The 17,029-nt window shown below is 32.7% G+C and overlaps 1 pseudogene; it reads left to right on the top strand.

Annotated features, from left to right (window-relative positions):
* Nucleotides 1-5,796: 5,796 nt before the first annotated feature.
* Nucleotides 5,797-7,878, top strand: LOC18103784 (putative pentatricopeptide repeat-containing protein At1g10330; annotated as a pseudogene).
* Nucleotides 7,879-17,029: the final 9,151 nt, after the last annotated feature.

Below are 17,029 nucleotides of genomic sequence, written 5' to 3'. Positions count from 1 at the left end.
GAGGTATCCTCCCTGTTTAATCATTTGCAGGCATGTTGATCCGTTTAATGATCCTTTTGTTTCGGATAAGTCTTATAACTATTGTCTTCAAAGGTGGTTTTTCTATGAATTTATTATTATCAGAAATTCGACGTGTTTTTAACAATTTTTTTTTATTAACGTGGGTGTCCGGATTAACTTGCATGCACCTCGACTAATTCCACGGGTCTTGAAATTAACGACCATGTAAGTCTCCAGTGGCCATCATATTAGCAACCACAAGGCTCGAATCTAAGATCACAGAAAAAACAAACTACTTAATCCCCAGTTCTTACCACTGAATCATTTACTAGATTGATTCTTTCTATTTTTTTATGCTATATGTTAATAGTTATGATTATTTTTGTTTATTTTATAGCTATTGATTCTTTTTTTTTTTTAGTTTAACGTGGGTGTCCGGGCCAGCTTGCGCGCACCTTGACTAATCCCACGGGCCCTGAAGTTAACGACCATGTAAGCTTCCAGTGGCCATCATATGAGCAACCACAGGGCTCGAACCTGAGACCACAGAGAGAGCAAACCTTTTGATCTCAAGCTCTTACCACTGGACCACCACCTAGATAATTGCTATTGATTCTTTATATACAACATGCATGTTGACTTTTGAGAGCATAAATTAGTTTGGTAGAGAAATATTGAAGTTTAAGTTGGACAAATTTTATCTACACATATTAACTAATATGTTAGTTTTCAATTAAGCTGGTTTGGAAAATATTAGGAAAATTCTGGACACGCACTTTTTATTTTCTCCTTCTTTGATAAAGATAAATGTTTTTGAAAATATGTACTTGCAGTTAATTTTTAAAGTAATTTTTATTAAGAAATATATTAAAATAATATATTTTTATTTTTTAAAAATTATTTTTTAAATCAGCACATCAAAATAATTTAAAAACACTAAAAAAATATTAATTTAAAAAAAAATAAAAAAATTTTAAATTTTTTTTTTAAATATTTTTAAAACGTAAAAGTAATCAGGGACTCGTAATAATGCGTTTAATAAGAGCAGATTAACAACACGTGTCGTGAAGAGATCAACAGGTCGTTATCTATTAACAACGCATGACATGGATTGGGATTAATAAAGTAAAAACACGCCATATTTGATCGATCTCAATTGCCATTCATTGACAGCCCTCCCAGCTGGTTTCGCTATAAGAGAACATTAACATATTTGAAGCATGCTAACATCCTCTGTCCACCATTCGATCATCTTACCATCAATCAATGTTGGACTCCAAAAAATCTCAACCTTCTATTTTTCTTTTCTTTTCTTTTTATTTTGAATGTTTCAGCCAAAATAAGTTTCCAATTCTTTTAAATTAAATCATCTTAATAATTTATTTTACTCTCGTACTTATCTATATATAAAATACTTTATGCACTATTTTTTTTTATCAATACAAAGAATTTATGGATAGAATCATTTGCATCTTAATTAAATACGAGAAAATACATTTAATTAAAAATACATTAAATTTAAATGTATGAGAATTGATTTTTAGATATCTTAATTACTCTCGTACTTATGCTTTTAAATTGATATTATTATATATTAAGTTTGATAGAAAAAAAATTGACGGGTTAACTGGGTTAAACCGTCAAATCAGGTTAACCCGTCAAGCCCGGGATACGTATCATGAAAGTCTGATAATTAAATAGAAGGAAATTTAACATTAACAAACTAAACTAAATGAAAAAAATTAATTAAAAAGAAAAAAAGTAAAAAAAAAATTCCGGGTTAACCCATCAAACTCGGGATTCATGTCATGAAAATCTGATAACTAAATAAAAAAAATTTAACATTAACAAACTAAATAAAAAAAATTATTAAAAGAAAAAAACACAAAGAAAAAAGCAAAATGTTTTTAAATAAAACAACATAAAAAGAAAAAAAAATTAAAGACGAAAAAGAAAAAAAAATAGCTTAGAATATTTTAGTATATGTTAATATTATTATATTATTATAAGTATAATTATAATATATAAGTCATAAAATTATAATTATAATTATAATTATAATTATATAAGTTATAAGTATAATTATAAGTACAGGCGTCGGGAAAGCTATAGTGCTTTCCCCACGCCTTTTAAAATAGAAACCGCAACGCAAAAAATTTAAATTTGTTTTTTGCTAAAATTTAATATGATTTGTATGTTTTGGATCGTTTTGATGTGCTGATGTTAAAAATAATTTTTTAAAAATAAAAAAACATCATTAGCATACATTTCGACACGAAAAGTTATTTGAAAAGCAACCGCTACTACACTGTCACACATACTCTAATACTCTAATGGATGGTTTCTATATATATTTTCAGTAAGTGGATCTTAAGCAGTGAATTCCTTCTAACCTTTTAACTGCTTGGTGCCTATTATGCTATTCTTATGTTGATACCGATCCTTAATCTTTTCACTCTTCTGACTATGCATCATGTTCCTCTCATTGACAGTCGACAGAAAAAGTTCTGATTTTGGAATATATGGATGGAATTCGTTTGAATGACTTTGAATCCCTAGAAGCTTGTGGTGCTAACAAACAAAAGATTGTTGAAGAAATCACACGGGCCTTTGCCCATACGTTGATTGGTTTTTTAATTAGCTAGGAATCAATGTTTTACTGTAAACTGTAAAGTATTCCGAGTAATTTCACTTGGATTGTATTATTTTGAATTACTTTAGGCTCCGAATACTTTTACTGTAAATTGTACTATTTAGATTTGTTTTAGAAGCATTGTATAGAGAGGTGTGATGAGATGGCTGTTTTTGCTACAAAGAGTTGCAAAGAGTGAAGAGAGGTTGAGTTGTCTTTTTGGTTTAGGAGAAAATAGTCATTTTAAATTTTGATGGGGCTGTAAACACCTGACGTTGGGCTGTCAACTTAGTTTAAAGTTTGATATTATTATTGATAATAATAAAAAATATTAATATTTGTATTCTATAGATTATTATTTTTATTATAATTAATATTATTAATATAATTATTAATAAATTTGTAAAAAATATCATTAATATCAAAAAACAACCATAGATTTAATTTAAATGGTAAAATTAAAAATTATTATTATTATTATCATTAATAAATTTGAAAATAAATATTATTACTATCAAAGAAAAACAATAACTTTTATTTGAAGGGATTAAAAAATATAAAAGTTGGGATAGACAAATTTAATATTATTGTCAATATTATAAATATTATTAAATTCATTAATATTATTAAATTTGAAATAAATTTTATTATTATCGAAAAAAACATAGATTTGATTTGAAGAGTAAAATCTATTATTATTATTATTATTATTATTATTATTATTAACTTGGGTATGACATCTCCTTCCAGACCCAACAAACTTGGAGCTGGAAAGTGGCACCTGACTTAAGTTGCAAAGTCTGCAGGGGGTTGAGTTGTCTTTTTGGTTAGGGAGAAAATGATCAGTTTGGAATTCGGTGGGGCTGCATGCTCCAAGCCGCAGACAACTGGCGCTTGGCTACCAAGTGCCAAACCCGCGCGCCTGGTTGCAGCCCCAGACTGCAGATACTTGGCATTGGAACTGCAAAGACCTAGGCGCTAGGGCTAGACCCGCGCGCCTAGGCTCTTTCAATTAAATAATTAATATGTTGGTCTCTTTCATCATAATTGGGGATTAGTGATTCCTTGGGTTGCATAGCCCGTCTAGCCCAAGACACTTGGGTTAGGTGTCTGGTCGACCCAAGACAAATGGTTAAAATTATTATTATTATTATTATTATTATTAAATTTAAAAAAACTATTATTACTATCGAAGAAACACCATAATTTTTTTAAAAAGATTAAAAAATATAAAAAATTAGGTGGACAATTTAAATATTATTATTAGGTTTGGTGTTGCAACCGGACTCAACGCTCTTGAGTCCGACGTTGCATCGAGATCTAATATTATTAAATCTTAGTTTTTTATGATATTTTTTATAAAAATAAAAGATGAACTCACAACGTAGCGCGGACCACCTAAATAGTGGTGACCCTAATCCTGGAACACCCCTTTCTCTCTTTACTACTGCTCAGTGGTTGCTTGCTTACCAATAGTATAAAAGGAAGAATATTTTGTCATTATCCAGGGAAAATTCTCTTTATATTAATAGAATATTCTTATTGTGTCAAGAGAATATTCCGTCACTGATAGATGGTGTGACTGATGATATGGTTCTGTAAACTCTCTGTTGATGATGACTTAACGTCAACGTGCCTGATGAAGAGGCAGAGTCTTCTCAAGCTGGGATTTCGACACTAACTGGTTGTCCTGGTGAATTTCTGACAAAACTTCGGCAAGCTCTACAGGGCTCGTTTTAACTCCAATTTTGATGAATGTTATATCGTCGGAATTGTATTCGACGAGAGGAAGCTTCTGGTGCGATCAAAATCGAATTTTGAGAACTTTGAAAATTCTGCAACTTTGAACCGAGAGCTAAAAAACGTGTTTTCAGTGTTCTAGCTTCCTTAATGCTTTGATATCAATTTTTTGTGCTGGATCGAAAACAAACACAAAAAATACAAACATGTAGATTTATGTGTTTCTCCAAATCAAAACAGAGGTAATATATTGTATATTATTAAAGGAATGATACAAATACTCTCCTGAACCCAGTACAATCCCAAAACTAGTGTTTCACTCTTACACTCGATGTTTCTCTTAAATCTGCTCTTTCTCACTCTTACAGTTGCATTTACACTCACTAAATACTTACTTACACTCTCTATTGATCTCACTTTCTCTTATATTTTTAGCAATGAAGAAAGTCTTCTATTTATATGGATCAAATAAAGTCATTATGAAAGTGATTGGAGGTTGGTAGTTGGAGGCTGACATAATTATGAAGAAAATCTGGACAAATTTCCACAACCTCTTCCTTGATTATCTGTCTGCATATACATTTGGACCTGAAATTTGCTCATTTCCACATTTTGGGTCTAATATCCATATTTTTTCCAGCATAAAATTTTGATATTCATACACCATTGACATTCCATTCATGTTCAAATCATAGAAATTTGGTGATTTTACCACTTGACAGGAAGTATTAATTGATTAATTTTTTTAGTCTCCCCATGACCTGCAGCTAATGTCTTGAATCACAAGGAACCAACGCCAAATATGTATGGGAAAATGGATGTAGGATTGAATGCATATTCACAAATGGCGGAAAGTGGCTACCCTTCATCCTAGGTTCAAATGTATATGCAGACAGATAATGCAAACTTAACGCAAATATGTAGTAATTAAAGGCAAACTTAATGCAAAATGCTTTTTGTGGTTGGTTACTAAATGTCGCTTGTTGTCTTGCAGAAAACTCAACCTCAAAGAAAATATTGCTAATATTTGGCTAGAATTTGGAACAAACGGAAAGAATCTCATCAAGGTGTGAAAGTTTATTTCCTACGACCTGCTAAACCTTTCAGATTACCACCTGAAGCTCTTTTGTATGCTCACTTATTTTATTTTATTTTCAGTTTAGGTTCACCATGTTCTTAATCATACATCTGGTTTGCAAAATTGTAAATTCAAAGTTTCTTTCATGATTGGCACATTAATGCTTGTCATGTGTCTCCTCCAGGTGTGGAATCTCGACTTGCGTCTCTAACATTAGATAAAGAAGTTTTAGCAAGCTCTCAAAAATTGCTAGTTGTCCTGAACTTCCCTCCACCTTCCAGCCAGAGAACATTTCCCAACTAGTAACTGTGGTGCCTGCTTTTTTTAACATGCTGAACGTTCGTGCTCTTGCACGCTACTATGCAGCTCTTGTTGACGGAGGCCTGGTCCCACCACCTCATTCCTCTTTGTCCAAGCCACTCCTTGGTACCCACCCACACATTCCCAAATTTCCTTCAGAGAATACCTCCAAAAAGCAGGAAGGTAAAAAGAGTAAGGCAGCGAGTTCTGCTTCAAAGAAAAAAGGCAATGGTTACTGCCAAATGGGAAATTCGGATTAGGTTTTAGGAGATTTAGTTCAAGTGATGGAACCACGTGTTTTTGTGATAACAAAAACAGGTTCACAATTGCAGTTACCTTGAACAAAATGTCACTCGAGACTGCAACAAGAAGAATTGTTCAGAGCTAAATGTTCCGCTACCAGACGAGTTCTCAGTTCTTAGTGAAACCGCACCCGACGAAGAGTTAAGCATAGCGAGACCTATGATTAACTGAAGACAATGACTCTTCTCATTGTCATATGTACTGTAATATCCATGATAATCTCAGCTCAAAAATACACAATGAGACCTATAATTTGTAGTAATGCCATGCCGCCACACCCCCTTGAATTTCTACTCCAACTTCTCTAACATTTTATCAAACTCCAAATCCAAGTCAAACAAATCCATTCCCTCCTAACAACCAAAGGCCTCCTTTATAACCCGAACACAAGCCCTAAAGACAACTCAAAATGGAAAACTACCTTTCTTTTCAACACTCTAATTAGAGCCTACCTCAATTTTGGACAACACCAAAAAACTCTTCACCTCTTCACTCTCATGCTTGCCCACCAAACCCCACCAAACAGCCACACCTTCCCTTTCATAATCAAAGCAGCCACACATTCTTGCCCCTCTATAGGCACTTCCCTTCACACCCAAGTTATCAATCGTGGGGTTCTTTATGACCCCTTTATACAAACATCATTGTTAGGTATGTACTCGTATTTTGGTGACTTACTTAATGCCTGCAAGGTGTTTGATGAAATTTCACACCCATCTATTGTTGAATATAATGCTATGCTTGATGCTTATGCGAAGAATGGTAACATGAGTTCTGCTTATTCTCTCTTTAAAAGCATGCCTAAGAGAGATGTAGTCTCGTGGACTAGTGTTATTAATGGGTTTGCAAAGAATGGACTTTTTGGTGAGGCAATTAGGCTGTTTAGGGAGATGATGTTGCATGATTATGTAAAGTGTTGTTTTGTTACACCTAATAAGGCGACATATGTTAGTGTGTTATCATCATGTGCTAATTTAGATGAAAGAGGGGCCCTTTATATAGGGAAGCAAATACATGGGTATATAGTAAGGAATGAGGTTTTTGTTACTATTTTTATTGGGACAGCATTGATAGATTTCTATGGAAAAGCGGGTTGTTTGAGTAATGCCATTAGAGTTTACAACCAAATGGTGGTTAAAAAGGTTTGTACTTGGAATGCTATAATTTCTTCACTTGCTAACAATGGTAGAGAAGAACAAGCTTTGGACATGTTTAAAAAGATGAAAGGGGAAGGTTTGTGTCCAAATGAGGTCACCTTTATTGCTGTACTTACTGCTTGTGCTCGTGCCAAGCTTGTAGAGATTGGGCTGGAGTTGTTTCAATCAATGGCTGGTGAGTTTGGCCTGGTGCCAATAATGGAGCATTATGGGTGTGTTGTTGATCTTTTGGCAAGGGCAGGGTTATTGGGGGAAGCTAGTGAATTTATAAGGAGGATGCCTTTTGAGCCAGATGCTTCAGTTTTTGGTGCACTTTTAGGTGCTTGTAAGATTCATTGAGCTATTGATTTGGGAAATGAAGTGGGAAGCAGGTTACTTGAATTGCAGCCACAACATTGTGGTCAATATGTGGCTTTATCTAGCATTCATGCTTGGGTGGATAGATGGGGTGTTGTTGCTGATATAAGGAAAACAATGGTGGAGGCTAGAGTTAGGAAGGTTCCTGCCTGCAGTTTGATTGATTGCATATGAAACAGGAGTTTATTCACTTGAATTTTGCTCTTGAGAAATAATAATGAAAGCATATTGGAATCATAAGGCAAAGCTTAAAGCTTAACTTTCTGGTTCTACTTGTATGGGTGGGTTCTGGACTTCATGTTGATACTTCTGTCACAAAATTGCTGCCGCCCCTATTTCCACGTTAGCTATGCTGAGAGCTTGTCAACATGTGGAAGTTTGAATATAAGATTTTGATAGACTATTGATATATATCAGCAATTCACTGCGGGATCTTGCATCTTCCTTCCTTATAGTAGATACAGCTTGGACTTGATAGAAGAATTGGATTTAACTGATTGCTTTATTTGTATTAGTCCTGTTCTCTCCTTGCCAGCTTTGTGCGGAAAGAAATGGTGAAGACTGCAATTATGATTTTTTTTTCTTTAAATAAAACAAGTTTTTTAATTGAAGAATATCAGGAACCTACAGGTTTTTGGGAAGGTGTGCTGGGTCTAGGATTTCTCTTAACTGCTTTATTTGTTATCTACCACAACCTTACAAAATATTTTCATCCTCCCATTCATGCCACCTCCAAAACCACTTAACTGCATCATTGATAATAGTACCACTTTTTTTTCCCAACAATTTGCTCAATCTTCTTTCGAACAGTAGTGCCACCAGCACAGGTTTTATCAACAAGGTCCTTCTTTTTGCTTGAACTTGTTGTTTTTGTCTTGTGATTTACAGGCCTTTTGCCTCTTTTTTATTAATCAAATCATTCTCTCTTTCAATAAAAAAAGAAGAAACAGTGGATGTTTGTCAATGAACGAGATATGACAGAAAATACAACATTCGCAAGAGCAAAATATTATCGAATTTAAAAATAAATGTAGTGATCAGAGAGTAATGATTTTATCAATACAAGAACAAAACATGGTTTCTTCCATCTTTTGTGCCCTCAGAGATTTCCAGTGGATTTCAAAATTTTCTACACTCAAGGATGGCTACCAATGCCATGACTCTCCAGGGTTCAAAGAAGGTGCTGTCATTATAAAGAATACTGTTAGTTAGGGTTCAAAGAAGGTTGGCATCATGAGGTAAAAATACTGAAGGACTTGCAAGTCTTAACTCTTAATTTTGATGAGTTGTTCGTTGGCTTTCAGGTCACTTTCAATTCTTCCTACTGTTATTTAGAACTTGAGTGATCACATCAATTTGGTCCAGACTTAAGAACAAAACCACACTAATAAATTTCTACTCTTGCTACCTACATATGAAGAATTGCATCTACGTACTCACACTAATACTGAGTGATCTTTCTCTGCTATAACCTAGGCAGGTTATTGAGAGTTCTGGCTAAGAACCATACATTAATCACCCAAAAGAATAGCTGCATTTATATTTGAATCTTGGAATGGCATGAATCTCATTGAGAAACCGAACGGCTCGACCTGATCTTTCATATATATTGCTAATCAAATGTTAGAGTTCAGCAAATTCTTGATCTACTTTCTGTTTTTTTTGTGTTAAATTAATTGCCCTTTACCTGTGACTGCATACATTAATTACTGATAATCTAATCTTTGTTTTTGTCTTTGTTTTTCTAACAAAAAACTTTTGTGATAGTACAGAAGATCAACCGAGGTAAGAGGTTGATACACTGAACTATATTTGATAAATGCAGCACTCACCGTGATAGACAGACCAATAATAATGTAAGAGAACATGCCATCTTTGTCATGCAAGAGATCAATCAGATCAAATAGAAGTAATGATAATAAAATGGGAGTGAATTTGATCAACACCAAGGGTCTTACAACAAAGTTGATGGAACAAGTTCCCATTCAAAGAAAGAAATTCTAGTAAATGATACGTTGTTTCAGAAACCTTTGAACAAACTGTAGGCTGGAGATGTGTATCTTCTTCTTCCCTAACGTGAAAAGTTAGGGGAATAAGGTTTTTCTTCCCCTTCTTTGCAACGCTCATTTTCGCTCTCCCTCTCTCTTCTAAAAACCAAAAAAAAATGACACAACCCATGCCCCTCATTTGCCACCATGATAAAGATTTGACAGGGGAGGCATGCCCTGCGGGCGGCTCTGATCAGGCGCCTGCACGGAGGCCGCCCCAGTCACCCTACCCTGTCCCTATGGTTGGACAGGGGTAGGGTAGCTCCCGCTCCCATAAATACCCCGCTCAACAGGCAGTGCATGGAGTGGAGAAGGAGGAACAAAAAAAAATAGACGAAAAAAAAGGGGAGATTATAGAGAAGAGGGAACGAATAGACAAAAAAAAAAGAACAAAAAGAGAAGACAGAGGACAGTTTGAGAGGAGAAGACAATGAGAGAAATTGTTCTTGGGGGAAATAGTCAGAGAGAAAAGAACAAAGAAGGGAGAGAATCAGAGAAACATGGGACGGGAGAACGCAGAAACAAAGGAAAATAGAGAAAGAAAGGGAAGGGAAGACCAAATAGGGGAGGTGAAAAACAAAAACTGAAGCAAGAGAGAAGGAGCAGCAAAAGCAAGAAAAATAAAGAAATAAAAAAGAAGAAAAAGATAAGGAAACAGATGAAGAACAACCATAATTCCACCATTGTTTTTCTTCTCACCACCGTGAACCACCGTCGTTCCGCCACCAGTACCACCAACACCACCACCAAGTTAGCCTCCCCATCTCTTCCTCTCCTTCTGCTTTACTTCATCCCCCCAGCCAAGCTCCACTGTTCTGCTAATATAATTCACTATCCACTATTCATGGACCAGACCAGGTCCGACCCAAATCAAAAAGGTTGGGTCTGGTTCAAAAAAATTCCAAAAATCCTTTAAATTTTTTTTTTATGATTGTCCCGTGTATTTTTTTTTATCAATTTTGCTTAATATTGGTTTGTATTTTTATACCATAAAGATACAAATCAGGTATTAAAATACCTGGTTTTCGTCGAAATGTTGTAAAAAGTTATATAAAATATATATCTTGTTTTCATGCATACGACCAAGTTTAAAAAAAAAATCATATCGTATTTTCATACAACAAAAAAATCAAAAATATATGTTAGCATGCATTTTGGCTTTAATAATCAATTTATTAAAGTTACAAGAAGTAGGCCAATATTTCAAAATTTAAAAAAAAAATCATTTTTTTTTCAATATTAAGGATTATGAGTTGATACGTAAAATATATTCTCGTTATTAAAAAAGTAGTTTTTTTATAGACATTAAAACGATTAGATTTTTACTCGATGAGATAATTACCTCCTTACCAATAAAAACTTTTTTTAAAACATAACACATCAATAATTAAAAATACAATAACATCTTATTTTGTGTTTCAAACAAAACCTTCTATGATAGTACAGAAGACCAACTGGGTTTCATTTCATAAATGCAGCACTCACCGTGCATAGACCGACCAACAATAATATAAGAGAACATGCCAGCTTTGTCATCCAAGAGATCAATCACAAGTAAAGATAATAAAATGGAAGTTAATACACAATGGCATTGGAGTGAATTTGATCAACACCAAGGGTGGTTTTTTCTCAGGATTCCAAAGCATCCATACCCATGCTAGCCAAACCCAATTATTAGCTATAATAACTATAATAGCCAGTGAAAGTGAAGGAAAAAAATACACACAGAGCATGTGGATAGCTAACATCCTCTGTCCACCATTCGATCATCTTACCATCAATCAATGTTGGACTCCAAAAAATCTCAACCTTCTATTTTTCTTTTCTTTTCTTTTTATTTTTGAATGTTTCAGCCAAAATAAGTTTCCAATTCTTGGCCAAGTTTTCTATTGAAACATAAACTGAAGTATTCCCTTAAGAACTATGGTTAAGTGTCCTTTTCTTGTTAATACATAGAAAAAAAATATTATGGTTTTAATAATCTAACTATAAAATCTTCATTTATAATCATTTATAATAATCATTATATTTTATTTTTAATAATCTAACTATAAAATCTTAATTTTATTTCATGCATATTAAAAATTATGTTATATTGTTAACTCCAAGAAAGAAAATCTTTAAATTATATTTTATAATAAAAATTAAATTTATAATACTAAATAAATATGAAAAAAAAATAATTACTTACATCGTTAAAAAATACTTGTATATAAAAGAAAACAAATGTAGTTTTCATGTGTTTCTTTCATTCGAAAAACAATAAAATAAATAAATAAAATTTGTAAAGAAAACTGTAAAGAGGCTCTAAAATATATTTTTCAAACTTAATACAAATTCAAAAAACTGAAAGATTATTTTTAAATGAAAAAATATTGTATTTAAATAAGAAATTTATTTAAAAAAAAACTTCATATATCTAGAAAATCAAAGTATTATTTTGTTTCTAAGCAACCCCTTATATTTTTCCTTCTATTTTTGGGCAAGGTTGTCAATTTTATTCTGTTCCACCTGAAATGGTCGGTATATCACATTCCAATTAAAAAAACAAAATAAACAAAAAGAGATTTTATCTTACTCAGAATCTTGACTAGTTCTAAAAACATTTGTGATATTAATTATATCTCTCAATCTGATTGTTGGATCAAGTTAAAATTTTACAAGGAATCTCCTAATATATTGTTATATCCCAGGGTAAACTTTTAGGTCAATCGATGTTTTGAAAGGCCTCGCGAGACTGCCAATGAAATTTTCTTTTTAGATTGAATTTTTTCTTATTTCATCATTTAACAAATGAAGTTATTGAGAATTCAGTTTCATAATTTGTTTTGATTTACTTTATTTGGAGTTATCATGGTCTCATGATCCGGGTAATTAATTTGAAATGTTAACCGAGGTTGACCTGATCAATCCAATAGGTTGTCGTATCAATATTTTTTTTAAAAAAAATATATAGTCTTGAAATTGTTTTTAATCAAACTATGTTTTTACTAGTCGTCTAAGTTGTCTTTAGACCCGTCGAGTCGATCGGATTATATTTATTCAGCTCCCATTTTTTATTTATATTTAAAATTTAAATTATATAATTTCAAGTTAGTTTATCTTTGAATTTAAATGTTTAAACCTTATTCTTTATCATGCAAGTTTCGTATGATGAAAGGTATGTCTCCTTAAAAAGCCATCTACTTTCTTTCTTTTATTCAAGTGTGTCAATCTTAGAATGTTTTTGGTAGCATGTGAATCAACCTTTTCTTAGAACAAGAGCACGTGAATCCACTTTATTACTTCTCCCTTGATTTTTCAATCTAAGCTCTTCACAAATTTTTAAAAGGAAACATCAAGCTCACTGCAACATTTTTTAACCTTTGCCCCATTAAGATAAAATTTCCTTAGTAAAGAGTTTGTCATGGACGTATTTGAAAGTGTGGTTGTGATTGTTTTTTAAAGTGTTTTTCATTTAGAAATGCATTAAAATAATATTTTTTTTATTTTTTTAAAAATTATTTTTGATACCAGCAGATCAAAATGATATGAAAACATAAAAAATATTAATTTAAAATAAAAAAATATAAAAAAAATTAATTCTTTTTAAAAACAAAAAAATAAACAGACGAAGAAGCTAGAGTTGGTTAATTGCTTAAATCTAAAGGCCTTAATGAGTGCAGAATTGAATATGGTTTTTGTTGCTCGTTTTATATGCTTTTTGGTAATCTTTCTTGAAATTTTTTGTTGATAAGAATTGAACCGCAGAGGTTATTATGTGTCAGATTAAAAGCCTCGTGTTGTGCTGGGTTCATACTTGGGGTTATGATGGATTTTAGAGCCTGATTGCCAAGCCACCAGCCTTCACACCCAAAAAAAAAAAAAAAAAAAAGGACATAGAACTGCTTGTTTAGATAGGTGAATGAAGTAAGATTTGCACGATCTTACATGGATTTTATCTATTAATAATTTAGATAGGTGGGGGCAACAACTTCACTTTTCAAGTTATTTCTTTGTCTAATCATCTAAGTGGTGGTCTAATGATAAAAGTTTGGGACCAAGAGGTTTACTTTATCTGTGGTCTCAGGTTCGAGCCCTGTGGTTGCTCATATGATGGCTACTGGAGGCTTACATGGTCGTTAACTTCAGGACCCGTGGGATTAGTTGAGGTGCGGGCAAGCTGATCCGGACACCCACGTTAAACTATATAAAAAAAAAAGTTATTTCGCCATCTAGAGCTATTTTTGGCAACATAGAGAAAGAGTGATAATTATAATAATAAAACTATTATATATATATATATATATATATATATATATATATATATATATATTCAGAACTGACCTTTTGTGTGTGGATAAATGCAGGATTTTCCCCGAGACCCAGTTGCACTGAGATACTTTTCTTGTAAGGCTTTCTAGCATTCGACAATGCACTGTGAAAGCGAGCTTGGGTTTAGCTGGATGCTAAATGCACACTCCACAGATTTTGGACCCGAAACCAAGAACCCTAGCACCATAAAGACTACAAAAACAGAACCCAACTTCACTCCTTTGCCTTCCATTTGAAAACTTGCCTGAATCTCCTCTCACTCTTTGTCTACTCTGCTCTTTCAGCTAGGTTACTAAATTTTGTTGAGTGGATCAAAAAGGAATTAAGCGTGGATGTGTCATCCAAACTAAACATATTTATGTTGGGTTTATCTTTTGAAATTATCAATTCAAGACTTTGTTGTTAAGAATGACCAGATACATCAACTAAAGTTTGCATCATATCAAAAAATGCTTTTATATGACATAGACTTTTTAGGTCTCGAGAAGTTTTGTCTAGATTATGAAATTTTATATGAATATATCTTTGCTGAAATTGAATTTAAGATATATGGAACAAACTACTTTGAGCATAAATTGATGATAATGTTATATTCGATGTATTTTTTTTTTTTTTGGCATGGTCGAGTTCAATTTTTGACAATTAATTTCGGGGTGAGTTTTTCTCAGGAAGAAGGGAATAACGTAGGGTACTTTCTTCATTATTTTTGGCATAATTATTTTTATTGTATTATTTTCTTAATTGTTAAGATTTTTTAGGTTTTGAGGAGTTCTATAAGAGTCCAACATGTAGTATAATAAAACAAGCATAACTTTTGATCCAACCAATAGATTGAGCTGAAATTTTAGCAAAAGTTTATAAAGCCTTATTATTTATTATGGTTTATAATTTATAGTCATAGGAGGTTGGTAAGAGCTTTAAATAAAGCACATAAATTACTTTTGAGGATTTTCTTTATTTTTCTTGTTTTATTTAGATTTTTTTTTCTATTTAGAAACACAACCTTATAGGCTATTTTATAGGATTGAAGATTATTATTTTGATTTTTTTATAAAATATTAGAGATTTATCTGGGGTTGTAACCTTATAACTTGAAAACCTTAGATTTTATCCACTCTTTTCATCATGCCACCCAATCCATACATTGTTATTGTTTATCATGTTTACATTTTAAAGGTCACGAACTCTTTTGATTTGATTTAAAAAATATAAAATTACATTTGTAAACAATATTACCACTCTTCTATACGATTAAATATACAGGGGGGAAACCATCTAGGTGGTGGCCCAGTGGTAAAAACTTGAGACCAAGAGGTTTGTTCCCTTTGTGGTCTCAAGTTCGAACCCTGTGGTTGCTCATATGATGGCCACTGGAGGCTTACATGGTTGTTAACTTCAGGGCCCGTGGGATTAGTCGAGGTGCGCGCAAGCTGGCCCGGACACCCACGTTAAACTAAAAAAAAACATTATAAGGGGGGAAACTCTATAGAAATTAATAAAAGAATTAGATTTGAACTAAAAGATAAAGTTAAAGAAGGTTAATTTGAATTTTTAGGTAAAAGATCAACTCCATTTTGAAAAAAAAAAAATGTGAGAGGAAAATAATAATTTTAATGATAAAAATATAAAAGTATGGTATTATTTGAAAGCATTTTGTTGATTCTTATTTTTTTTTACCAATATGTGAAACAAAATTGTTGATAATAAATAATAAACAAGTAAATAATTTAGAGGTGTTTGTTATTGTTTTTTTTTATTTTTTCTTTGTTTTTGTTCGTTAAAAATAGAAAACTTGGTTGACTTAACTTTTTTTAGTTTCTTCAAATATACTTAATCTCAATCAGATACTCGAAGTTAATAATACTAATACACATGTTATCTAAAGTTGTTAGGGACGTTCGGAACCTAGTCTCGGTTTGACCCTTTGCACCTTAGGCCAGTCATAGCTTGACCCTTCCAACATCTTAACTCGACTGTTAAACTTCCAAGATCAGGTCCAGTCCAACCATCGGGTACACCAAACATGGTTCAAACTTGACCCTCAAGCTTTTGGGATTCGTTCCTCACCTAACCATCTAAGATGGCTAGGATTTGGTCTCAATTGCACATCTGGAGCACCTTGGACTAGGTCTCAACCTGACCCTTGGGCACCCAACACATGTCTCAACCCAACCACCAAGGTGCCTCGAACCTAATATTCTGCGACGATGGCTCCAAACCGGATACGAAGCAAGCGAAAGCAAGGCCTCACCTTCAGGTACTAAAGACTCAATCCCAGCCCAATCACTAGGGTGGCTTAGATCTAGTCTTAACCCAACCCTCAAGCCCCTAAGACTTGATCTTGGTCTGACCTTAAAGTGCTTCATAACCAATCCCAATTTTACTCTTAAACATCGTAGATCTCGTTGCAACCCGATCCTTAGGCACCTTAGATCTAGACTTGAAGAAACATAGTGACCTGAATTGATGATAAAATTTGATAGAAAAAACTCGAGGAGAATGCAATTTAATGAAAAAAATTATAAAATGATTTTAAATAAAATAAATAGCAATTTAAAAAATAAAGACTAAATTTTAAAGATTAAAAAAATCGGTGAAATTGAAAAATATTTGTAAAAACTAAACAAATCGGGGCAAACTTTCTAAACCTGATCAAATCTTAAAAACTCGCAACTCGTGAAACCCTGAATCCGGGTCCAATAAAGAAGTTTATTTTGAGCAAATTTAAAAATATCATTTTTAAAAACTTGTCAAAGCAAAAAAAAAATCGGCAATCAAAAGAATATAGATTAAATTTAATAGGAAAACAAAAAAAGAGGGTGAAATTACAAAAAAAAAAATCAATTTAAAAGATAAAAAAAAATTAGTGGGGTGAAATTTAAAAGGCACATCAATTTTATAAATTATTCAAGATTAAAAAAATCATAATAAAAAGAAAATTGATCAAATCTAGAAAACCAACAAATTAAATGATTGTTTTTTAATGTTTAAGGGGTTGGTGCAAAAAAAAAAAGACAGAAGAAGGGAAAAAAAAATCATCGACATCAAACAGTTGTGAATGATGGCACACGTGCAGCCATATCGGGTAGGGGATGTCAAG

Source organism: Populus trichocarpa, chromosome 12 (genome assembly GCF_000002775.5).
Source record: "Populus trichocarpa isolate Nisqually-1 chromosome 12, P.trichocarpa_v4.1, whole genome shotgun sequence".
In the NCBI taxonomy this organism is placed as follows: Eukaryota; Viridiplantae; Streptophyta; class Magnoliopsida; order Malpighiales; family Salicaceae; genus Populus; species Populus trichocarpa.
This window is presented reverse-complemented; position numbering and strand designations above follow the sequence as displayed.